This window comes from Rhinoderma darwinii (genome assembly GCF_050947455.1).
Source record: "Rhinoderma darwinii isolate aRhiDar2 chromosome 5 unlocalized genomic scaffold, aRhiDar2.hap1 SUPER_5_unloc_38, whole genome shotgun sequence".
Classification (NCBI taxonomy): domain Eukaryota; kingdom Metazoa; phylum Chordata; class Amphibia; order Anura; family Rhinodermatidae; genus Rhinoderma; species Rhinoderma darwinii.
The window spans coordinates 142,841-167,329 of NW_027461796.1; the positions used below are offsets into that span (position 1 = coordinate 142,841).

General features: G+C 47.7%; 17 non-coding genes across 17 annotated transcripts; all 17 read right to left on the reverse strand.

The window, feature by feature from the left end:
• Positions 1-391: 391 nt before the first annotated feature.
• Positions 392-582, reverse strand: LOC142691641 (U2 spliceosomal RNA). Its single transcript, XR_012860174.1, has one exon. It is a non-coding gene; the product is annotated as a U2 spliceosomal RNA (small nuclear RNA).
• A 1,308-nt stretch (positions 583-1,890) lies between these two features.
• Positions 1,891-2,081, reverse strand: LOC142691642 (U2 spliceosomal RNA). Its single transcript, XR_012860175.1, has one exon. It is a non-coding gene; the product is annotated as a U2 spliceosomal RNA (small nuclear RNA).
• Positions 2,082-3,377: 1,296 nt separating this feature from the next.
• On the reverse strand, positions 3,378-3,568 carry LOC142691643 (U2 spliceosomal RNA). Its single transcript, XR_012860176.1, has one exon. It is a non-coding gene; the product is annotated as a U2 spliceosomal RNA (small nuclear RNA).
• A 1,208-nt stretch (positions 3,569-4,776) lies between these two features.
• Positions 4,777-4,967, reverse strand: LOC142691644 (U2 spliceosomal RNA). Its single transcript, XR_012860177.1, has one exon. It is a non-coding gene; the product is annotated as a U2 spliceosomal RNA (small nuclear RNA).
• Positions 4,968-6,239: 1,272 nt separating this feature from the next.
• LOC142691645 (U2 spliceosomal RNA) lies at positions 6,240-6,430 on the reverse strand. The gene has a single exon (XR_012860178.1). It is a non-coding gene; the product is annotated as a U2 spliceosomal RNA (small nuclear RNA).
• Positions 6,431-7,722: 1,292 nt separating this feature from the next.
• Positions 7,723-7,913, reverse strand: LOC142691646 (U2 spliceosomal RNA). Its single transcript, XR_012860179.1, has one exon. It is a non-coding gene; the product is annotated as a U2 spliceosomal RNA (small nuclear RNA).
• A 1,300-nt stretch (positions 7,914-9,213) lies between these two features.
• Positions 9,214-9,404, reverse strand: LOC142691647 (U2 spliceosomal RNA). Its single transcript, XR_012860180.1, has one exon. It is a non-coding gene; the product is annotated as a U2 spliceosomal RNA (small nuclear RNA).
• A 1,300-nt stretch (positions 9,405-10,704) lies between these two features.
• LOC142691648 (U2 spliceosomal RNA) lies at positions 10,705-10,895 on the reverse strand. Its single transcript, XR_012860181.1, has one exon. It is a non-coding gene; the product is annotated as a U2 spliceosomal RNA (small nuclear RNA).
• A 1,296-nt stretch (positions 10,896-12,191) lies between these two features.
• On the reverse strand, positions 12,192-12,382 carry LOC142691651 (U2 spliceosomal RNA). The gene has a single exon (XR_012860183.1). It is a non-coding gene; the product is annotated as a U2 spliceosomal RNA (small nuclear RNA).
• Positions 12,383-13,670: 1,288 nt separating this feature from the next.
• LOC142691652 (U2 spliceosomal RNA) lies at positions 13,671-13,861 on the reverse strand. Its single transcript, XR_012860184.1, has one exon. It is a non-coding gene; the product is annotated as a U2 spliceosomal RNA (small nuclear RNA).
• Positions 13,862-15,145: 1,284 nt separating this feature from the next.
• On the reverse strand, positions 15,146-15,336 carry LOC142691653 (U2 spliceosomal RNA). Its single transcript, XR_012860185.1, has one exon. It is a non-coding gene; the product is annotated as a U2 spliceosomal RNA (small nuclear RNA).
• Positions 15,337-16,636: 1,300 nt separating this feature from the next.
• On the reverse strand, positions 16,637-16,827 carry LOC142691654 (U2 spliceosomal RNA). The gene has a single exon (XR_012860186.1). It is a non-coding gene; the product is annotated as a U2 spliceosomal RNA (small nuclear RNA).
• Positions 16,828-18,127: 1,300 nt separating this feature from the next.
• Positions 18,128-18,318, reverse strand: LOC142691790 (U2 spliceosomal RNA). Its single transcript, XR_012860310.1, has one exon. It is a non-coding gene; the product is annotated as a U2 spliceosomal RNA (small nuclear RNA).
• A 1,292-nt stretch (positions 18,319-19,610) lies between these two features.
• On the reverse strand, positions 19,611-19,801 carry LOC142691655 (U2 spliceosomal RNA). Its single transcript, XR_012860187.1, has one exon. It is a non-coding gene; the product is annotated as a U2 spliceosomal RNA (small nuclear RNA).
• Positions 19,802-21,085: 1,284 nt separating this feature from the next.
• LOC142691656 (U2 spliceosomal RNA) lies at positions 21,086-21,276 on the reverse strand. The gene has a single exon (XR_012860188.1). It is a non-coding gene; the product is annotated as a U2 spliceosomal RNA (small nuclear RNA).
• A 1,284-nt stretch (positions 21,277-22,560) lies between these two features.
• On the reverse strand, positions 22,561-22,751 carry LOC142691657 (U2 spliceosomal RNA). Its single transcript, XR_012860189.1, has one exon. It is a non-coding gene; the product is annotated as a U2 spliceosomal RNA (small nuclear RNA).
• A 1,299-nt stretch (positions 22,752-24,050) lies between these two features.
• LOC142691804 (U2 spliceosomal RNA) lies at positions 24,051-24,241 on the reverse strand. The gene has a single exon (XR_012860322.1). It is a non-coding gene; the product is annotated as a U2 spliceosomal RNA (small nuclear RNA).
• Positions 24,242-24,489: the final 248 nt, after the last annotated feature.

Below are 24,489 nucleotides of genomic sequence, written 5' to 3' on the forward strand. Positions count from 1 at the left end.
CTGTTCCCCTACTCCACTCCACTATTTGACTGTTGTGCTGCATCAATCAATCAATCAATCAATCAATCAATCAATCAATCAATCAATCAATCAGTGGCTGGCTCAGGTGCAGCTCTTTAACTTACCTAAAAGGGAGGGCGGAGAGAAGACAAGGAAGGTGAATGAGGTGTTCCAATGTGAAATGCCGGAAACACAGAAACACAGACGACACACAACAAGAGGTGGCAATCTATTCATTAATTGCATTTAATCAATGAGCTCATTATCACTCATGCATTGTCCAACAGGTGTTGAAATAATGGGATTAAAAGGGGAGATCCCTTCAGAAAGACAGAAACAATAGCAAAGACAAAAAACACTTTTGGAATCTGCTTTTAGTCAACACATAAGGAAAGGGTGCACCGGTCCTGGAAATACTGCAATACCAGGTCAATGCGTGGAGTGGACAGAGCAAGCTCTATTTCCATCTCCCTGTTCTAAAAATCCATTTAATATATGGTCCCCAGATAGGGGACGTATCAGATATTAAACTGATAAGAACAGATACTACACTTGATCTTAGCCAAAAGGCCGAGAAGCGATAACCCGAACGGGCCGCGCGTTGCCCGAGCCTGCCCGATACTGCTGTTCAGCCCTTGCAGCGATTCAGCCTACTTCTAGGCAATTCCATGGGGCCCTGCAGGCTCACACACTCACAGCTACACGGGAGGTGAATAAAGGCCGGAGAGGAAGCCAGACAGGATTTGCTTCTTTTGCTTGCACCACAATGCAGTGCTGAAAGAGGAGGAATCTACATAAAAACGCCTTCCTGGCAACGCCCAAATGCCCTGCTGCCATGCAGATAAACACTGGCAGCGGCAGCAAGTGCATGCCCACAGCCACCCCTTGTTCCTTCACACCTTGTATCAGCTGTAATCCAGTCCAGTCCAGTGCTGCCTGCTGAGCAGCACTGACCAACACTGCCTGGGCCCAGGCTTTTATCTCTGAGGCCCCATTATGATGTCAGAAAGCTGGCTCTGGAATCCTGAGGGCTCCACTATGACACGTGCAAAGTTCCGTCTGAACTTTATATAAGACGGTGAGGCTCAGTCAGTCACTCAGTGTTGCCTGAGAGGGCAACACTGCAACAGCCGGCCGCCAGGCTGTCTTTTTTTTGCACAGCTAGTTGCCTCCAGGAGGCCACAAGAGGGAGACAAGGGACTGCAAAATGGAAAATAGGCATCCACCAACTTTACAGACAACTTCTCCTTGCTCCTACAACCTCCATCCTTGCACAGTTTGTTATTCTTCTAGGTAACATAGTAACAAATCCAAATTGCTGCTCTCTTTGTAGGCAAGCAAGGCTTTGTTGCAACTGCAATTCTTACTTCTTCTTGAAATGTAGGGACGACAGTACATTCCATCACATCCATCTAGTGTACACAGGTAGGTCCATTGTGGCGGGCAGGCGAGCGGGCGGGCTGCTTTATTGGCTGTTTGCTGTTCCCCTACTCCACTCCACTATTTGACTGTTGTGCTGCATCAATCAATCAATCAATCAATCAATCAATCAATCAATCAATCAATCAATCAATCAATCAATCAATCAATCAGTGGCTGGCTCAGGTGCAGCTCTTTAACTTACCTAAAAGGGAGGGCGGAGAGAAGACAAGGAAGGTGAATGAGGTGTTCCAATGTGAAATGCCGGAAACACAGAAACACAGACGACACACAACAAGAGGTGGCAATCTATTCATTAATTGCATTTAATCAATGAGCTCATTATCACTCATGCATTGTCCAACAGGTGTTGAAATAATGGGATTAAAAGGGGAGATCCCTTCAGAAAGACAGAAACAATAGCAAAGACAAAAAACACTTTTGGAATCTGCTTTTAGTCAACACATAAGGAAAGGGTGCACCGGTCCTGGAAATACTGCAATACCAGGTCAATGCGTGGAGTGGACAGAGCAAGCTCTATTTCCATCTCCCTGTTCTAAAAATCCATTTAATATATGGTCCCCAGATAGGGGACGTATCAGATATTAAACTGATAAGAACAGATACTACACTTGATCTTAGCCAAAAGGCCGAGAAGCGATAACCCGAACGGGCCGCGCGTTGCCCGAGCCTGCCCGATACTGCTGTTCAGCCCTTGCAGCGATTCAGCCTACTTCTAGGCAATTCCATGGGGCCCTGCAGGCTCACACACTCACAGCTACACGGGAGGTGAATAAAGGCCGGAGAGGAAGCCAGACAGGATTTGCTTCTTTTGCTTGCACCACAATGCAGTGCTGAAAGAGGAGGAATCTACATAAAAACGCCTTCCTGGCAACGCCCAAATGCCCTGCTGCCATGCAGATAAACACTGGCAGCGGCAGCAAGTGCATGCCCACAGCCACCCCTTGTTCCTTCACACCTTGTATCAGCTGTAATCCAGTCCAGTCCAGTGCTGCCTGCTGAGCAGCACTGACCAACACTGCCTGGGCCCAGGCTTTTATCTCTGAGGCCCCATTATGATGTCAGAAAGCTGGCTCTGGAATCCTGAGGGCTCCACTATGACACGTGCAAAGTTCCGTCTGAACTTTATATAAGACGGTGAGGCTCAGTCAGTCACTCAGTGTTGCCTGAGAGGGCAACACTGCAACAGCCGGCCGCCAGGCTGTCTTTTTTTTGCACAGCTAGTTGCCTCCAGGAGGCCACAAGAGGGAGACAAGGGACTGCAAAATGGAAAATAGGCATCCACCAACTTTACAGACAACTTCTCCTTGCTCCTACAACCTCCATCCTTGCACAGTTTGTTATTCTTCTAGGTAACATAGTAACAAATCCAAATTGCTGCTCTCTTTGTAGGCAAGCAAGGCTTTGTTGCAACTGCAATTCTTACTTCTTCTTGAAATGTAGGGACGACAGTACATTCCATCACATCCATCTAGTGTACACAGGTAGGTCCATTGTGGCGGGCAGGCGAGCGGGCGGGCTGCTTTATTGGCTGTTTGCTGTTCCCCTACTCCACTCCACTATTTGACTGTTGTGCTGCATCAATCAATCAATCAATCAATCAATCAATCAATCAATCAATCAATCAATCAATCAATCAGTGGCTGGCTCAGGTGCAGCTCTTTAACTTACCTAAAAGGGAGGGCGGAGAGAAGACAAGGAAGGTGAATGAGGTGTTCCAATGTGAAATGCCGGAAACACAGAAACACAGACGACACACAACAAGAGGTGGCAATCTATTCATTAATTGCATTTAATCAATGAGCTCATTATCACTCATGCATTGTCCAACAGGTGTTGAAATAATGGGATTAAAAGGGGAGATCCCTTCAGAAAGACAGAAACAATAGCAAAGACAAAAAACACTTTTGGAATCTGCTTTTAGTCAACACATAAGGAAAGGGTGCACCGGTCCTGGAAATACTGCAATACCAGGTCAATGCGTGGAGTGGACAGAGCAAGCTCTATTTCCATCTCCCTGTTCTAAAAATCCATTTAATATATGGTCCCCAGATAGGGGACGTATCAGATATTAAACTGATAAGAACAGATACTACACTTGATCTTAGCCAAAAGGCCGAGAAGCGATAACCCGAACGGGCCGCGCGTTGCCCGAGCCTGCCCGATACTGCTGTTCAGCCCTTGCAGCGATTCAGCCTACTTCTAGGCAATTCCATGGGGCCCTGCAGGCTCACACACTCACAGCTACACGGGAGGTGAATAAAGGCCGGAGAGGAAGCCAGACAGGATTTGCTTCTTTTGCTTGCACCACAATGCAGTGCTGAAAGAGGAGGAATCTACATAAAAACGCCTTCCTGGCAACGCCCAAATGCCCTGCTGCCATGCAGATAAACACTGGCAGCGGCAGCAAGTGCATGCCCACAGCCACCCCTTGTTCCTTCACACCTTGTATCAGCTGTAATCCAGTCCAGTCCAGTGCTGCCTGCTGAGCAGCACTGACCAACACTGCCTGGGCCCAGGCTTTTATCTCTGAGGCCCCATTATGATGTCAGAAAGCTGGCTCTGGAATCCTGAGGGCTCCACTATGACACGTGCAAAGTTCCGTCTGAACTTTATATAAGACGGTGAGGCTCAGTCAGTCACTCAGTGTTGCCTGAGAGGGCAACACTGCAACAGCCGGCCGCCAGGCTGTCTTTTTTTTGCACAGCTAGTTGCCTCCAGGAGGCCACAAGAGGGAGACAAGGGACTGCAAAATGGAAAATAGGCATCCACCAACTTTACAGACAACTTCTCCTTGCTCCTAGCAAGCAAGGCTTTGTTGCAACTGCAATTCTTACTTCTTCTTGAAATGTAGGGACGACAGTACATTCCATCACATCCATCTAGTGTACACAGGTAGGTCCATTGTGGCGGGCAGGCGAGCGGGCGGGCTGCTTTATTGGCTGTTTGCTGTTCCCCTACTCCACTCCACTATTTGACTGTTGTGCTGCATCAATCAATCAATCAATCAATCAATCAATCAATCAATCAATCAATCAGTGGCTGGCTCAGGTGCAGCTCTTTAACTTACCTAAAAGGGAGGGCGGAGAGAAGACAAGGAAGGTGAATGAGGTGTTCCAATGTGAAATGCCGGAAACACAGAAACACAGACGACACACAACAAGAGGTGGCAATCTATTCATTAATTGCATTTAATCAATGAGCTCATTATCACTCATGCATTGTCCAACAGGTGTTGAAATAATGGGATTAAAAGGGGAGATCCCTTCAGAAAGACAGAAACAATAGCAAAGACAAAAAACACTTTTGGAATCTGCTTTTAGTCAACACATAAGGAAAGGGTGCACCGGTCCTGGAAATACTGCAATACCAGGTCAATGCGTGGAGTGGACAGAGCAAGCTCTATTTCCATCTCCCTGTTCTAAAAATCCATTTAATATATGGTCCCCAGATAGGGGACGTATCAGATATTAAACTGATAAGAACAGATACTACACTTGATCTTAGCCAAAAGGCCGAGAAGCGATAACCCGAACGGGCCGCGCGTTGCCCGAGCCTGCCCGATACTGCTGTTCAGCCCTTGCAGCGATTCAGCCTACTTCTAGGCAATTCCATGGGGCCCTGCAGGCTCACACACTCACAGCTACACGGGAGGTGAATAAAGGCCGGAGAGGAAGCCAGACAGGATTTGCTTCTTTTGCTTGCACCACAATGCAGTGCTGAAAGAGGAGGAATCTACATAAAAACGCCTTCCTGGCAACGCCCAAATGCCCTGCTGCCATGCAGATAAACACTGGCAGCGGCAGCAAGTGCATGCCCACAGCCACCCCTTGTTCCTTCACACCTTGTATCAGCTGTAATCCAGTCCAGTCCAGTGCTGCCTGCTGAGCAGCACTGACCAACACTGCCTGGGCCCAGGCTTTTATCTCTGAGGCCCCATTATGATGTCAGAATGCTGGCTCTGGAATCCTGAGGGCTCCACTATGACACGTGCAAAGTTCCGTCTGAACTTTATATAAGACGGTGAGGCTCAGTCAGTCACTCAGTGTTGCCTGAGAGGGCAACACTGCAACAGCCGGCCGCCAGGCTGTCTTTTTTTTGCACAGCTAGTTGCCTCCAGGAGGCCACAAGAGGGAGACAAGGGACTGCAAAATGGAAAATAGGCATCCACCAACTTTACAGACAACTTCTCCTTGCTCCTACAACCTCCATCCTTGCACAGTTTGTTATTCTTCTAGGTAACATAGTAACAAATCCAAATTGCTGCTCTCTTTGTAGGCAAGCAAGGCTTTGTTGCAACTGCAATTCTTACTTCTTCTTGAAATGTAGGGACGACAGTACATTCCATCACATCCATCTAGTGTACACAGGTAGGTCCATTGTGGCGGGCAGGCGAGCGGGCGGGCTGCTTTATTGGCTGTTTGCTGTTCCCCTACTCCACTCCACTATTTGACTGTTGTGCTGCATCAATCAATCAATCAATCAATCAATCAATCAATCAGTGGCTGGCTCAGGTGCAGCTCTTTAACTTACCTAAAAGGGAGGGCGGAGAGAAGACAAGGAACGTGAATGAGGTGTTCCAATGTGAAATGCCGGAAACACAGAAACACAGACGACACACAACAAGAGGTGGCAATCTATTCATTAATTGCATTTAATCAATGAGCTCATTATCACTCATGCATTGTCCAACAGGTGTTGAAATAATGGGATTAAAAGGGGAGATCCCTTCAGAAAGACAGAAACAATAGCAAAGACAAAAAACACTTTTGGAATCTGCTTTTAGTCAACACATAAGGAAAGGGTGCACCGGTCCTGGAAATACTGCAATACCAGGTCAATGCGTGGAGTGGACAGAGCAAGCTCTATTTCCATCTCCCTGTTCTAAAAATCCATTTAATATATGGTCCCCAGATAGGGGACGTATCAGATATTAAACTGATAAGAACAGATACTACACTTGATCTTAGCCAAAAGGCCGAGAAGCGATAACCCGAACGGGCCGCGCGTTGCCCGAGCCTGCCCGATACTGCTGTTCAGCCCTTGCAGCGATTCAGCCTACTTCTAGGCAATTCCATGGGGCCCTGCAGGCTCACACACTCACAGCTACACGGGAGGTGAATAAAGGCCGGAGAGGAAGCCAGACAGGATTTGCTTCTTTTGCTTGCACCACAATGCAGTGCTGAAAGAGGAGGAATCTACATAAAAACGCCTTCCTGGCAACGCCCAAATGCCCTGCTGCCATGCAGATAAACACTGGCAGCGGCAGCAAGTGCATGCCCACAGCCACCCCTTGTTCCTTCACACCTTGTATCAGCTGTAATCCAGTCCAGTCCAGTGCTGCCTGCTGAGCAGCACTGACCAACACTGCCTGGGCCCAGGCTTTTATCTCTGAGGCCCCATTATGATGTCAGAAAGCTGGCTCTGGAATCCTGAGGGCTCCACTATGACACGTGCAAAGTTCCGTCTGAACTTTATATAAGACGGTGAGGCTCAGTCAGTCACTCAGTGTTGCCTGAGAGGGCAACACTGCAACAGCCGGCCGCCAGGCTGTCTTTTTTTTGCACAGCTAGTTGCCTCCAGGAGGCCACAAGAGGGAGACAAGGGACTGCAAAATGGAAAATAGGCATCCACCAACTTTACAGACAACTTCTCCTTGCTCCTACAACCTCCATCCTTGCACAGTTTGTTATTCTTCTAGGTAACATAGTAACAAATCCAAATTGCTGCTCTCTTTGTAGGCAAGCAAGGCTTTGTTGCAACTGCAATTCTTACTTCTTCTTGAAATGTAGGGACGACAGTACATTCCATCACATCCATCTAGTGTACACAGGTAGGTCCATTGTGGCGGGCAGGCGAGCGGGCGGGCTGCTTTATTGGCTGTTTGCTGTTCCCCTACTCCACTCCACTATTTGACTGTTGTGCTGCATCAATCAATCAATCAATCAATCAATCAATCAATCAATCAATCAATCAATCAATCAGTGGCTGGCTCAGGTGCAGCTCTTTAACTTACCTAAAAGGGAGGGCGGAGAGAAGACAAGGAAGGTGAATGAGGTGTTCCAATGTGAAATGCCGGAAACACAGAAACACAGACGACACACAACAAGAGGTGGCAATCTATTCATTAATTGCATTTAATCAATGAGCTCATTATCACTCATGCATTGTCCAACAGGTGTTGAAATAATGGGATTAAAAGGGGAGATCCCTTCAGAAAGACAGAAACAATAGCAAAGACAAAAAACACTTTTGGAATCTGCTTTTAGTCAACACATAAGGAAAGGGTGCACCGGTCCTGGAAATACTGCAATACCAGGTCAATGCGTGGAGTGGACAGAGCAAGCTCTATTTCCATCTCCCTGTTCTAAAAATCCATTTAATATATGGTCCCCAGATAGGGGACGTATCAGATATTAAACTGATAAGAACAGATACTACACTTGATCTTAGCCAAAAGGCCGAGAAGCGATAACCCGAACGGGCCGCGCGTTGCCCGAGCCTGCCCGATACTGCTGTTCAGCCCTTGCAGCGATTCAGCCTACTTCTAGGCAATTCCATGGGGCCCTGCAGGCTCACACACTCACAGCTACACGGGAGGTGAATAAAGGCCGGAGAGGAAGCCAGACAGGATTTGCTTCTTTTGCTTGCACCACAATGCAGTGCTGAAAGAGGAGGAATCTACATAAAAACGCCTTCCTGGCAACGCCCAAATGCCCTGCTGCCATGCAGATAAACACTGGCAGCGGCAGCAAGTGCATGCCCACAGCCACCCCTTGTTCCTTCACACCTTGTATCAGCTGTAATCCAGTCCAGTCCAGTGCTGCCTGCTGAGCAGCACTGACCAACACTGCCTGGGCCCAGGCTTTTATCTCTGAGGCCCCATTATGATGTCAGAAAGCTGGCTCTGGAATCCTGAGGGCTCCACTATGACACGTGCAAAGTTCCGTCTGAACTTTATATAAGACGGTGAGGCTCAGTCAGTCACTCAGTGTTGCCTGAGAGGGCAACACTGCAACAGCCGGCCGCCAGGCTGTCTTTTTTTTGCACAGCTAGTTGCCTCCAGGAGGCCACAAGAGGGAGACAAGGGACTGCAAAATGGAAAATAGGCATCCACCAACTTTACAGACAACTTCTCCTTGCTCCTACAACCTCCATCCTTGCACAGTTTGTTATTCTTCTAGGTAACATAGTAACAAATCCAAATTGCTGCTCTCTTTGTAGGCAAGCAAGGCTTTGTTGCAACTGCAATTCTTACTTCTTCTTGAAATGTAGGGACGACAGTACATTCCATCACATCCATCTAGTGTACACAGGTAGGTCCATTGTGGCGGGCAGGCGAGCGGGCGGGCTGCTTTATTGGCTGTTTGCTGTTCCCCTACTCCACTCCACTATTTGACTGTTGTGCTGCATCAATCAATCAATCAATCAATCAATCAATCAATCAATCAATCAATCAATCAATCAATCAATCAGTGGCTGGCTCAGGTGCAGCTCTTTAACTTACCTAAAAGGGAGGGCGGAGAGAAGACAAGGAAGGTGAATGAGGTGTTCCAATGTGAAATGCCGGAAACACAGAAACACAGACGACACACAACAAGAGGTGGCAATCTATTCATTAATTGCATTTAATCAATGAGCTCATTATCACTCATGCATTGTCCAACAGGTGTTGAAATAATGGGATTAAAAGGGGAGATCCCTTCAGAAAGACAGAAACAATAGCAAAGACAAAAAACACTTTTGGAATCTGCTTTTAGTCAACACATAAGGAAAGGGTGCACCGGTCCTGGAAATACTGCAATACCAGGTCAATGCGTGGAGTGGACAGAGCAAGCTCTATTTCCATCTCCCTGTTCTAAAAATCCATTTAATATATGGTCCCCAGATAGGGGACGTATCAGATATTAAACTGATAAGAACAGATACTACACTTGATCTTAGCCAAAAGGCCGAGAAGCGATAACCCGAACGGGCCGCGCGTTGCCCGAGCCTGCCCGATACTGCTGTTCAGCCCTTGCAGCGATTCAGCCTACTTCTAGGCAATTCCATGGGGCCCTGCAGGCTCACACACTCACAGCTACACGGGAGGTGAATAAAGGCCGGAGAGGAAGCCAGACAGGATTTGCTTCTTTTGCTTGCACCACAATGCAGTGCTGAAAGAGGAGGAATCTACATAAAAACGCCTTCCTGGCAACGCCCAAATGCCCTGCTGCCATGCAGATAAACACTGGCAGCGGCAGCAAGTGCATGCCCACAGCCACCCCTTGTTCCTTCACACCTTGTATCAGCTGTAATCCAGTCCAGTCCAGTGCTGCCTGTTGAGCAGCACTGACCAACACTGCCTGGGCCCAGGCTTTTATCTCTGAGGCCCCATTATGATGTCAGAAAGCTGGCTCTGGAATCCTGAGGGCTCCACTATGACACGTGCAAAGTTCCGTCTGAACTTTATATAAGACGGTGAGGCTCAGTCAGTCACTCAGTGTTGCCTGAGAGGGCAACACTGCAACAGCCGGCCGCCAGGCTGTCTTTTTTTTGCACAGCTAGTTGCCTCCAGGAGGCCACAAGAGGGAGACAAGGGACTGCAAAATGGAAAATAGGCATCCACCAACTTTACAGACAACTTCTCCTTGCTCCTACAACCTCCATCCTTGCACAGTTTGTTATTCTTCTAGGTAACATAGTAACAAATCCAAATTGCTGCTCTCTTTGTAGGCAAGCAAGGCTTTGTTGCAACTGCAATTCTTACTTCTTCTTGAAATGTAGGGACGACAGTACATTCCATCACATCCATCTAGTGTACACAGGTAGGTCCATTGTGGCGGGCAGGCGAGCGGGCGGGCTGCTTTATTGGCTGTTTGCTGTTCCCCTACTCCACTCCACTATTTGACTGTTGTGCTGCATCAATCAATCAATCAATCAATCAATCAATCAATCAATCAATCAATCAATCAATCAATCAATCAGTGGCTGGCTCAGGTGCAGCTCTTTAACTTACCTAAAAGGGAGGGCGGAGAGAAGACAAGGAAGGTGAATGAGGTGTTCCAATGTGAAATGCCGGAAACACAGAAACACAGACGACACACAACAAGAGGTGGCAATCTATTCATTAATTGCATTTAATCAATGAGCTCATTATCACTCATGCATTGTCCAACAGGTGTTGAAATAATGGGATTAAAAGGGGAGATCCCTTCAGAAAGACAGAAACAATAGCAAAGACAAAAAACACTTTTGGAATCTGCTTTTAGTCAACACATAAGGAAAGGGTGCACCGGTCCTGGAAATACTGCAATACCAGGTCAATGCGTGGAGTGGACAGAGCAAGCTCTATTTCCATCTCCCTGTTCTAAAAATCCATTTAATATATGGTCCCCAGATAGGGGACGTATCAGATATTAAACTGATAAGAACAGATACTACACTTGATCTTAGCCAAAAGGCCGAGAAGCGATAACCCGAACGGGCCGCGCGTTGCCCGAGCCTGCCCGATACTGCTGTTCAGCCCTTGCAGCGATTCAGCCTACTTCTAGGCAATTCCATGGGGCCCTGCAGGCTCACACACTCACAGCTACACGGGAGGTGAATAAAGGCCGGAGAGGAAGCCAGACAGGATTTGCTTCTTTTGCTTGCACCACAATGCAGTGCTGAAAGAGGAGGAATCTACATAAAAACGCCTTCCTGGCAACGCCCAAATGCCCTGCTGCCATGCAGATAAACACTGGCAGCGGCAGCAAGTGCATGCCCACAGCCACCCCTTGTTCCTTCACACCTTGTATCAGCTGTAATCCAGTCCAGTCCAGTGCTGCCTGCTGAGCAGCACTGACCAACACTGCCTGGGCCCAGGCTTTTATCTCTGAGGCCCCATTATGATGTCAGAAAGCTGGCTCTGGAATCCTGAGGGCTCCACTATGACACGTGCAAAGTTCCGTCTGAACTTTATATAAGACGGTGAGGCTCAGTCAGTCACTCAGTGTTGCCTGAGAGGGCAACACTGCAACAGCCGGCCGCCAGGCTGTCTTTTTTTTGCACAGCTAGTTGCCTCCAGGAGGCCACAAGAGGGAGACAAGGGACTGCAAAATGGAAAATAGGCATCCACCAACTTTACAGACAACTTCTCAACTTCTCCTTGCTCCTACAACCTCCATCCTTGCACAGTTTGTTATTCTTCTAGGTAACATAGTAACAAATCCAAATTGCTGCTCTCTTTGTAGGCAAGCAAGGCTTTGTTGCAACTGCAATTCTTACTTCTTCTTGAAATGTAGGGACGACAGTACATTCCATCACATCCATCTAGTGTACACAGGTAGGTCCATTGTGGCGGGCAGGCGAGCGGGCGGGCTGCTTTATTGGCTGTTTGCTGTTCCCCTACTCCACTCCACTATTTGACTGTTGTGCTGCATCAATCAATCAATCAATCAATCAATCAATCAATCAATCAATCAATCAATCAGTGGCTGGCTCAGGTGCAGCTCTTTAACTTACCTAAAAGGGAGGGCGGAGAGAAGACAAGGAAGGTGAATGAGGTGTTCCAATGTGAAATGCCGGAAACACAGAAACACAGACGACACACAACAAGAGGTGGCAATCTATTCATTAATTGCATTTAATCAATGAGCTCATTATCACTCATGCATTGTCCAACAGGTGTTGAAATAATGGGATTAAAAGGGGAGATCCCTTCAGAAAGACAGAAACAATAGCAAAGACAAAAAACACTTTTGGAATCTGCTTTTAGTCAACACATAAGGAAAGGGTGCACCGGTCCTGGAAATACTGCAATACCAGGTCAATGCGTGGAGTGGACAGAGCAAGCTCTATTTCCATCTCCCTGTTCTAAAAATCCATTTAATATATGGTCCCCAGATAGGGGACGTATCAGATATTAAACTGATAAGAACAGATACTACACTTGATCTTAGCCAAAAGGCCGAGAAGCGATAACCCGAACGGGCCGCGCGTTGCCCGAGCCTGCCCGATACTGCTGTTCAGCCCTTGCAGCGATTCAGCCTACTTCTAGGCAATTCCATGGGGCCCTGCAGGCTCACACACTCACAGCTACACGGGAGGTGAATAAAGGCCGGAGAGGAAGCCAGACAGGATTTGCTTCTTTTGCTTGCACCACAATGCAGTGCTGAAAGAGGAGGAATCTACATAAAAACGCCTTCCTGGCAACGCCCAAATGCCCTGCTGCCATGCAGATAAACACTGGCAGCGGCAGCAAGTGCATGCCCACAGCCACCCCTTGTTCCTTCACACCTTGTATCAGCTGTAATCCAGTCCAGTCCAGTGCTGCCTGTTGAGCAGCACTGACCAACACTGCCTGGGCCCAGGCTTTTATCTCTGAGGCCCCATTATGATGTCAGAAAGCTGGCTCTGGAATCCTGAGGGCTCCACTATGACACGTGCAAAGTTCCGTCTGAACTTTATATAAGACGGTGAGGCTCAGTCAGTCACTCAGTGTTGCCTGAGAGGGCAACACTGCAACAGCCGGCCGCCAGGCTGTCTTTTTTTTGCACAGCTAGTTGCCTCCAGGAGGCCACAAGAGGGAGACAAGGGACTGCAAAATGGAAAATAGGCATCCACCAACTTTACAGACAACTTCTCCTTGCTCCTACAACCTCCATCCTTGCACAGTTTGTTATTCTTCTAGGTAACATAGTAACAAATCCAAATTGCTGCTCTCTTTGTAGGCAAGCAAGGCTTTGTTGCAACTGCAATTCTTACTTCTTCTTGAAATGTAGGGACGACAGTACATTCCATCACATCCATCTAGTGTACACAGGTAGGTCCATTGTGGCGGGCAGGCGAGCGGGCGGGCTGCTTTATTGGCTGTTTGCTGTTCCCCTACTCCACTCCACTATTTGACTGTTGTGCTGCATCAATCAATCAATCAATCAATCAATCAATCAATCAATCAATCAATCAATCAGTGGCTGGCTCAGGTGCAGCTCTTTAACTTACCTAAAAGGGAGGGCGGAGAGAAGACAAGGAAGGTGAATGAGGTGTTCCAATGTGAAATGCCGGAAACACAGAAACACAGACGACACACAACAAGAGGTGGCAATCTATTCATTAATTGCATTTAATCAATGAGCTCATTATCACTCATGCATTGTCCAACAGGTGTTGAAATAATGGGATTAAAAGGGGAGATCCCTTCAGAAAGACAGAAACAATAGCAAAGACAAAAAACACTTTTGGAATCTGCTTTTAGTCAACACATAAGGAAAGGGTGCACCGGTCCTGGAAATACTGCAATACCAGGTCAATGCGTGGAGTGGACAGAGCAAGCTCTATTTCCATCTCCCTGTTCTAAAAATCCATTTAATATATGGTCCCCAGATAGGGGACGTATCAGATATTAAACTGATAAGAACAGATACTACACTTGATCTTAGCCAAAAGGCCGAGAAGCGATAACCCGAACGGGCCGCGCGTTGCCCGAGCCTGCCCGATACTGCTGTTCAGCCCTTGCAGCGATTCAGCCTACTTCTAGGCAATTCCATGGGGCCCTGCAGGCTCACACACTCACAGCTACACGGGAGGTGAATAAAGGCCGGAGAGGAAGCCAGACAGGATTTGCTTCTTTTGCTTGCACCACAATGCAGTGCTGAAAGAGGAGGAATCTACATAAAAACGCCTTCCTGGCAACGCCCAAATGCCCTGCTGCCATGCAGATAAACACTGGCAGCGGCAGCAAGTGCATGCCCACAGCCACCCCTTGTTCCTTCACACCTTGTATCAGCTGTAATCCAGTCCAGTCCAGTGCTGCCTGCTGAGCAGCACTGACCAACATTGCCTGGGCCCAGGCTTTTATCTCTGAGGCCCCATTATGATGTCAGAAAGCTGGCTCTGGAATCCTGAGGGCTCCACTATGACACGTGCAAAGTTCCGTCTGAACTTTATATAAGACGGTGAGGCTCAGTCAGTCACTCAGTGTTGCCTGAGAGGGCAACACTGCAACAGCCGGCCGCCAGGCTGTCTTTTTTTTGCACAGCTAGTTGCCTCCAGGAGGCCACAAGAGGGAGACAAGGGACTGCAAAATGGAAAATAGGCATCCACCAACTTTACAGACAACTTCTCCTTGCTCCTACAACCTCCATCCTTGCACAGTTTGTTATTCTTCTAGGTAACATAGTAACAAATCCAAATTGCTGCTCTCTTTGTAGGCAAGCAAGGCTTTGTTGCAACTGCAATTCTTACTTCTTCTTGAAATGTAGGGACGACAGTACATTCCATCACATCCATCTAGTGTACACAGGTAGGTCCATTGTGGCGGGCAGGCGAGCGGGCGGGCTGCTTTATTGGCTGTTTGCTGTTCCCCTACTCCACTCCACTATTTGACTGTTGTGCTGCATCAATCAATCAATCAATCAATCAATCAATCAATCAATCAATCAATCAGTGGCTGGCTCAGGTGCAGCTCTTTAACTTACCTAAAAGGGAGGGCGGAGAGAAGACAAGGAAGGTGAATGAGGTGTTCCAATGTGAAATGCCGGAAACACAGAAACACAGACGACACACAACAAGAGGTGGCAATCTATTCATTAATTGCATTTAATCAATGAGCTCATTATCACTCATGCATTGTCCAACAGGTGTTGAAATAATGGGATTAAAAGGGGAGATCCCTTCAGAAAGACAGAAACAATAGCAAAGACAAAAAACACTTTTGGAATCTGCTTTTAGTCAACACATAAGGAAAGGGTGCACCGGTCCTGGAAATACTGCAATACCAGGTCAATGCGTGGAGTGGACAGAGCAAGCTCTATTTCCATCTCCCTGTTCTAAAAATCCATTTAATATATGGTCCCCAGATAGGGGACGTATCAGATATTAAACTGATAAGAACAGATACTACACTTGATCTTAGCCAAAAGGCCGAGAAGCGATAACCCGAACAGGCCGCGCGTTGCCCGAGCCTGCCCGATACTGCTGTTCAGCCCTTGCAGCGATTCAGCCTACTTCTAGGCAATTCCATGGGGCCCTGCAGGCTCACACACTCACAGCTACACGGGAGGTGAATAAAGGCCGGAGAGGAAGCCAGACAGGATTTGCTTCTTTTGCTTGCACCACAATGCAGTGCTGAAAGAGGAGGAATCTACATAAAAACGCCTTCCTGGCAACGCCCAAATGCCCTGCTGCCATGCAGATAAACACTGGCAGCGGCAGCAAGTGCATGCCCACAGCCACCCCTTGTTCCTTCACACCTTGTATCAGCTGTAATCCAGTCCAGTCCAGTGCTGCCTGCTGAGCAGCACTGACCAACACTGCCTGGGCCCAGGCTTTTATCTCTGAGGCCCCATTATGATGTCAGAAAGCTGGCTCTGGAATCCTGAGGGCTCCACTATGACACGTGCAAAGTTCCGTCTGAACTTTATATAAGACGGTGAGGCTCAGTCAGTCACTCAGTGTTGCCTGAGAGGGCAACACTGCAGCAGCCGGCCGCCAGGCTGTCTTTTTTTTGCACAGCTAGTTGCCTCCAGGAGGCCACAAGAGGGAGACAAGGGACTGCAAAATGGAAAATAGGCATCCACCAACTTTACAGACAACTTCTCCTTGCTCCTACAACCTCCATCCTTGCACAGTTTGTTATTCTTCTAGGTAACATAGTAACAAATCCAAATTGCTGCTCTCTTTGTAGGCAAGCAAGGCTTTGTTGCAACTGCAATTCTTACTTCTTCTTGAAATGTAGGGACGACAGTACATTCCATCACATCCATCTAGTGTACACAGGTAGGTCCATTGTGGCGGGCAGGCGAGCGGGCGGGCTGCTTTATTGGCTGTTTGCTGTTCCCCTACTCCACTCCACTATTTGACTGTTGTGCTGCATCAATCAATCAATCAATCAATCAATCAATCAATCAATCAATCAATCAATCAATCAATCAATCAGTGGCTGGCTCAGGTGCAGCTCTTTAACTTACCTAAAAGGGAGGGCGGAGAGAAGACAAGGAAGGTGAATGAGGTGTTCCAATGTGAAATGCCGGAAACACAGAAACACAGACGACACACAACAAGAGGTGGCAATCTATTCATTAATTGCATTTAATCAATGAGCTCATTATCACTCATGCATTGTCCAACAGGTGTTGAAATAATGGGATTAAAAGGGGAGATCCCTTCAGAAAGACAGAAACAATAGCAAAGACAAAAAGCACTTTTGGAATCTGCTTTTAGTCAACACATAAGGAAAGGGTGCACCGGTCCTGGAAATACTGCAATACCAGGTCAATGCGTGGAGTGGACAGAGCAAGCTCTATTTCCATCTCCCTGTTCTAAAAATCCATTTAATATATGGTCCCCAGATAGGGGACGTATCAGATATTAAACTGATAAGAACAGATACTACACTTGATCTTAGCCAAAAGGCCGAGAAGCGATAACCCGAACGGGCCGCGCGTTGCCCGAGCCTGCCCGATACTGCTGTTCAGCCCTTGCAGCGATTCAGCCTACTTCTAGGCAATTCCATGGGGCCCTGCAGGCTCACACACTCACAGCTACACGGGAGGTGAATAAAGGCCGGAGAGGAAGCCAGACAGGATTTGCTTCTTTTGCTTGCACCACAATGCAGTGCTGAAAGAGGAGGAATCTACATAAAAACGCCTTCCTGGCAACGCCCAAATGCCCTGCTGCCATGCAGATAAACACTGGCAGCGGCAGCAAGTGCATGCCCACAGCCACCCCTTGTTCCTTCACACCTTGTATCAGCTGTAATCCAGTCCAGTCCAGTGCTGCCTGCTGAGCAGCACTGACCAACACTGCCTGGGCCCAGGCTTTTATCTCTGAGGCCCCATTATGATGTCAGAAAGCTGGCTCTGGAATCCTGAGGGCTCCACTATGACACGTGCAAAGTTCCGTCTGAACTTTATATAAGACGGTGAGGCTCAGTCAGTCACTCAGTGTTGCCTGAGAGGGCAACACTGCAACAGCCGGCCGCCAGGCTGTCTTTTTTTTGCACAGCTAGTTGCCTCCAGGAGGCCACAAGAGGGAGACAAGGGACTGCAAAATGGAAAATAGGCATCCACCAACTTTACAGACAACTTCTCCTTGCTCCTACAACCTCCATCCTTGCACAGTTTGTTATTCTTCTAGGTAACATAGTAACAAATCCAAATTGCTGCTCTCTTTGTAGGCAAGCAAGGCTTTGTTGCAACTGCAATTCTTACTTCTTCTTGAAATGTAGGGACGACAGTACATTCCATCACATCCATCTAGTGTACACAGGTAGGTCCATTGTGGCGGGCAGGCGAGCGGGCGGGCTGCTTTATTGGCTGTTTGCTGTTCCCCTACTCCACTCCACTATTTGACTGTTGTGCTGCATCAATCAATCAATCAATCAATCAATCAATCAATCAATCAATCAATCAATCAATCAATCAATCAGTGGCTGGCTCAGGTGCAGCTCTTTAACTTACCTAAAAGGGAGGGCGGAGAGAAGACAAGGAAGGTGAATGAGGTGTTCCAATGTGAAATGCCGGAAACACAGAAACACAGACGACACACAACAAGAGGTGGCAATCTATTCATTAATTGAATTTAATCAATGAGCTCATTATCACTCATGCATTGTCCAACAGGTGTTGAAATAATGGGATTAAAAGGGGAGATCCCTTCAGAAAGACAGAAACAATAGCAAAGACAAAAAGCACTTTTGGAATCTGCTTTTAGTCAACACATAAGGAAAGGGTGCACCGGTCCTGGAAATACTGCAATACCAGGTCAATGCGTGGAGTGGACAGAGCAAGCTCTATTTCCATCTCCCTGTTCTAAAAATCCATTTAATATATGGTCCCCAGATAGGGGACGTATCAGATATTAAACTGATAAGAACAGATACTACACTTGATCTTAGCCAAAAGGCCGAGAAGTGATAACCCGAACGGGCCGCGCGTTGCCCGAGCCTGCCCGATACTGCTGTTCAGCCCTTGCAGCGATTCAGCCTACTTCTAGGCAATTCCATGGGGCCCTGCAGGCTCACACACTCACAGCTACACGGGAGGTGAATAAAGGCCGGAGAGGAAGCCAGACAGGATTTGCTTCTTTTGCTTGCACCACAATGCAGTGCTGAAAGAGGAGGAATCTACATAAAAACGCCTTCCTGGCAACGCCCAAATGCCCTGCTGCCATGCAGATAAACACTGGCAGCGGCAGCAAGTGCATGCCCACAGCCACCCCTTGTTCCTTCACACCTTGTATCAGCTGTAATCCAGTCCAGTCCAGTGCTGCCTGCTGAGCAGCACTGACCAACACTGCCTGGGCCCAGGCTTTTATCTCTGAGGCCCCATTATGATGTCAGAAAGCTGGCTCTGGAATCCTGAGGGCTCCACTATGACACGTGCAAAGTTCCGTCTGAACTTTATATAAGACGGTGAGGCTCAGTCAGTCACTCAGTGTTGCCTGAGAGGGCAACACTGCAACAGCCGGCCGCCAGGCTGTCTTTTTTTTGCACAGCTAGTTGCCTCCAGGAGGCCACAAGAGGGAGACAAGGGACTGCAAAATGGAAAATAGGCATCCACCAACTTTACAGACAACTTCTCCTTGCTCCTACAACCTCCATCCTTGCACAGTTTGTTATTCTTCTAGGTAACATAGTAACAAATCCAAATTGCTGCTCTCTTTGTAGGCAAGCAAGGCTTTGTTGCAACTGCAATTCTTACTTCTTCTTGAAATGTAGGGACGACAGTACATTCCATCACATCCATCTAGTGTACACAGGTAGGTCCATTGTGGCGGGCAGGCGAGCGGGCGGGCTGCTTTATTGGCTGTTTGCTGTTCCCCTACTCCACTCCACTATTTGACTGTTGTGCTGCATCAATCAATCAATCAATCAATCAATCAATCAATCAATCAATCAATCAATCAATCAGTGGCTGGCTCAGGTGCAGCTCTTTAACTTACCTAAAAGGGAGGGCGGAGAGAAGACAAGGAAGGTGAATGAGGTGTTCCAATGTGAAATGCCGGAAACACAGAAACACAGACGACACACAACAAGAGGTGGCAATCTATTCATTAATTGCATTTAATCAATGAGCTCATTATCACTCATGCATTGTCCAACAGGTGTTGAAATAATGGGATTAAAAGGGGAGATCCCTTCAGAAAGACAGAAACAATAGCAAAGACAAAAAACACTTTTGGAATCTGCTTTTAGTCAACACATAAGGAAAGGGTGCACCGGTCCTGGAAATACTGCAATACCAGGTCAATGCGTGGAGTGGACAGAGCAAGCTCTATTTCCATCTCCCTGTTCTAAAAATCCATTTAATATATGGTCCCCAGATAGGGGACGTATCAGATATTAAACTGATAAGAACAGATACTACACTTGATCTTAGCCAAAAGGCCGAGAAGCGATAACCCGAACGGGCCGCGCGTTGCCCGAGCCTGCCCGATACTGCTGTTCAGCCCTTGCAGCGATTCAGCCTACTTCTAGGCAATTCCATGGGGCCCTGCAGGCTCACACACTCACAGCTACACGGGAGGTGAATAAAGGCCGGAGAGGAAGCCAGACAGGATTTGCTTCTTTTGCTTGCACCACAATGCAGTGCTGAAAGAGGAGGAATCTACATAAAAACGCCTTCCTGGCAACGCCCAAATGCCCTGCTGCCATGCAGATAAACACTGGCAGCGGCAGCAAGTGCATGCCCACAGCCACCCCTTGTTCCTTCACACCTTGTATCAGCTGTAATCCAGTCCAGTCCAGTGCTGCCTGTTGAGCAGCACTGACCAACACTGCCTGGGCCCAGGCTTTTATCTCTGAGGCCCCATTATGATGTCAGAAAGCTGGCTCTGGAATCCTGAGGGCTCCACTATGACACGTGCAAAGTTCCGTCTGAACTTTATATAAGACGGTGAGGCTCAGTCAGTCACTCAGTGTTGCCTGAGAGGGCAACACTGCAACAGCCGGCCGCCAGGCTGTCTTTTTTTTGCACAGCTAGTTGCCTCCAGGAGGCCACAAGAGGGAGACAAGGGACTGCAAAATGGAAAATAGGCATCCACCAACTTTACAGACAACTTCTCCTTGCTCCTACAACCTCCATCCTTGCACAGTTTGTTATTCTTCTAGGTAACATAGTAACAAATCCAAATTGCTGCTCTCTTTGTAGGCAAGCAAGGCTTTGTTGCAACTGCAATTCTTACTTCTTCTTGAAATGTAGGGACGACAGTACATTCCATCACATCCATCTAGTGTACACAGGTAGGTCCATTGTGGCGGGCAGGCGAGCGGGCGGGCTGCTTTATTGGCTGTTTGCTGTTCCCCTACTCCACTCCACTATTTGACTGTTGTGCTGCATCAATCAATCAATCAATCAATCAATCAATCAATCAATCAATCAATCAGTGGCTGGCTCAGGTGCAGCTCTTTAACTTACCTAAAAGGGAGGGCGGAGAGAAGACAAGGAAGGTGAATGAGGTGTTCCAATGTGAAATGCCGGAAACACAGAAACACAGACGACACACAACAAGAGGTGGCAATCTATTCATTAATTGCATTTAATCAATGAGCTCATTATCACTCATGCATTGTCCAACAGGTGTTGAAATAATGGGATTAAAAGGGGAGATCCCTTCAGAAAGACAGAAACAATAGCAAAGACAAAAAACACTTTTGGAATCTGCTTTTAGTCAACACATAAGGAAAGGGTGCACCGGTCCTGGAAATACTGCAATACCAGGTCAATGCGTGGAGTGGACAGAGCAAGCTCTATTTCCATCTCCCTGTTCTAAAAATCCATTTAATATATGGTCCCCAGATAGGGGACGTATCAGATATTAAACTGATAAGAACAGATACTACACTTGATCTTAGCCAAAAGGCCGAGAAGCGATAACCCGAACGGGCCGCGCGTTGCCCGAGCCTGCCCGATACTGCTGTTCAGCCCTTGCAGCGATTCAGCCTACTTCTAGGCAATTCCATGGGGCCCTGCAGGCTCACACACTCACAGCTACACGGGAGGTGAATAAAGGCCGGAGAGGAAGCCAGACAGGATTTGCTTCTTTTGCTTGCACCACAATGCAGTGCTGAAAGAGGAGGAATCTACATAAAAACGCCTTCCTGGCAACGCCCAAATGCCCTGCTGCCATGCAGATAAACACTGGCAGCGGCAACAAGTGCATGCCCACAGCCACCCCTTGTTCCTTCACACCTTGTATCAGCTGTAATCCAGTCCAGTCCAGTTCTGCCTGCTGAGCAGCACTGACCAACACTGCCTGGGCCCAGGCTTTTATCTCTGAGGCCCCATTATGATGTCAGAAAGCTGGCTCTGGAATCCTGAGGGCTCCACTATGACACGTGCAAAGTTCCGTCTGAACTTTATATAAGACGGTGAGGCTCAGTCAGTCACTCAGTGTTGCCTGAGAGGGCAACACTGCAACAGCCGGCCGCCAGGCTGTCTTTTTTTTGCACAGCTAGTTGCCTCCAGGAGGCCACAAGAGGGAGACAAGGGACTGCAAAATGGAAAATAGGCATCCACCAACTTTACAGACAACTTCTCCTTGCTCCTACAACCTCCATCCTTGCACAGTTTGTTATTCTTCTAGGTAACATAGTAACAAATCCAAATTGCTGCTCTCTTTGTAGGCAAGCAAGGCTTTGTTGCAACTGCAATTCTTACTTCTTCTTGAAATGTAGGGACGACAGTACATTCCATCACATCCATCTAGTGTACACAGGTAGGTCCATTGTGGCGGGCAGGCGAGCGGGCGGGCTGCTTTATTGGCTGTTTGCTGTTCCCCTACTCCACTCCACTATTTGACTGTTGTGCTGCATCAATCAATCAATCAATCAATCAATCAATCAATCAATCAATCAATCAGTGGCTGGCTCAGGTGCAGCTCTTTAACTTACCTAAAAGGGAGGGCGGAGAGAAGACAAGGAAGGTGAATGAGGTGTTCCAATGTGAAATGCCGGAAACACAGAAACACAGACGACACACAACAAGAGGTGGCAATCTATTCATTAATTGCATTTAATCAATGAGCTCATTATCACTCATGCATTGTCCAACAGGTGTTGAAATAATGGGATTAAAAGGGGAGATCCCTTCAGAAAGACAGAAACAATAGCAAAGACAAAAAACACTTTTGGAATCTGCTTTTAGTCAACACATAAGGAAAGGGTGCACCGGTCCTGGAAATACTGCAATACCAGGTCAATGCGTGGAGTGGACAGAGCAAGCTCTATTTCCATCTCCCTGTTCTAAAAATCCATTTAATATATGGTCCCCAGATAGGGGACGTATCAGATATTAAACTGATAAGAACAGATACTACACTTGATCTTAGCCAAAAGGCCGAGAAGCGATAACCCGAACGGGCCGCGCGTTGCCCGAGCCTGCCCGATACTGCTGTTCAGCCCTTGCAGCGATTCAGCCTACTTCTAGGCAATTCCATGGGGCCCTGCAGGCTCACACACTCACAGCTACACGGGAGGTGAATAAAGGCCGGAGAGGAAGCCAGACAGGATTTGCTTCTTTTGCTTGCACCACAATGCAGTGCTGAAAGAGGAGGAATCTACATAAAAACGCCTTCCTGGCAACGCCCAAATGCCCTGCTGCCATGCAGATAAACACTGGCAGCGGCAGCAAGTGCATGCCCACAGCCACCCCTTGTTCCTTCACACCTTGTATCAGCTGTAATCCAGTCCAGTCCAGTGCTGCCTGCTGAGCAGCACTGACCAACACTGCCTGGGCCCAGGCTTTTATCTCTGAGGCCCCATTATGATGTCAGAAAGCTGGCTCTGGAATCCTGAGGGCTCCACTATGACACGTGCAAAGTTCCGTCTGAACTTTATATAAGACGGTGAGGCTCAGTCAGTCACTCAGTGTTGCCTGAGAGGGCAACACTGCAACAGCCGGCCGCCAGGCTGTCTTTTTTTTGCACAGCTAGTTGCCTCCAGGAGGCCACAAGAGGGAGACAAGGGACTGCAAAATGGAAAATAGGCATCCACCAACTTTACAGACAACTTCTCCTTGCTCCTACAACCTCCATCCTTGCACAGTTTGTTATTCTTCTAGGTAACATAGTAACAAATCCAAATTGCTGCTCTCTTTGTAGGCAAGCAAGGCTTTGTTGCAACTGCAATTCTTACTTCTTCTTGAAATGTAGGGACGACAGTACATTCCATCACATCCATCTAGTGTACACAGGTAGGTCCATTGTGGCGGGCAGGCGAGCGGGCGGGCTGCTTTATTGGCTGTTTGCTGTTCCCCTACTCCACTCCACTATTTGACTGTTGTGCTGCATCAATCAATCAATCAATCAATCAATCAATCAATCAATCAATCAATCAATCAATCAATCAATCAGTGGCTGGCTCAGGTGCAGCTCTTTAACTTACCTAAAAGGGAGGGCGGAGAGAAGACAAGGAAGGTGAATGAGGTGTTCCAATGTGAAATGCCGGAAACACAGAAACACAGACGACACACAACAAGAGGTGGCAATCTATTCATTAATTGCATTTAATCAATGAGCTCATTATCACTCATGCATTGTCCAACAGGTGTTGAAATAATGGGATTAAAAGGGGAGATCCCTTCAGAAAGACAGAAACAATAGCAAAGACAAAAACACTTTTGGAATCTGCTTTTAGTCAACACATAAGGAAAGGGTGCACCGGTCCTGGAAATACTGCAATACCAGGTCAATGCGTGGAGTGGACAGAGCAAGCTCTATTTCCATCTCCCTGTTCTAAAAATCCATTTAATATATGGTCCCCAGATAGGGGACGTATCAGATATTAAACTGATAAGAACAGATACTACACTTGATCTTAGCCAAAAGGCCGAGAAGCGTTAACCCGAACGGGCCGCGCGTTGCCCGAGCCTGCCCGATACTGCTGTTCAGCCCTTGCAGCGATTCAGCCTACTTCTAGGCAATTCCATGGGGCCCTGCAGGCTCACACACTCACAGCTACACGGGAGGTGAATAAAGGCCGGAGAGGAAGCCAGACAGGATTTGCTTCTTTTGCTTGCACCACAATGCAGTGCTGAAAGAGGAGGAATCTACATAAAAACGCCTTCCTGGCAACGCCCAAATGCCCTG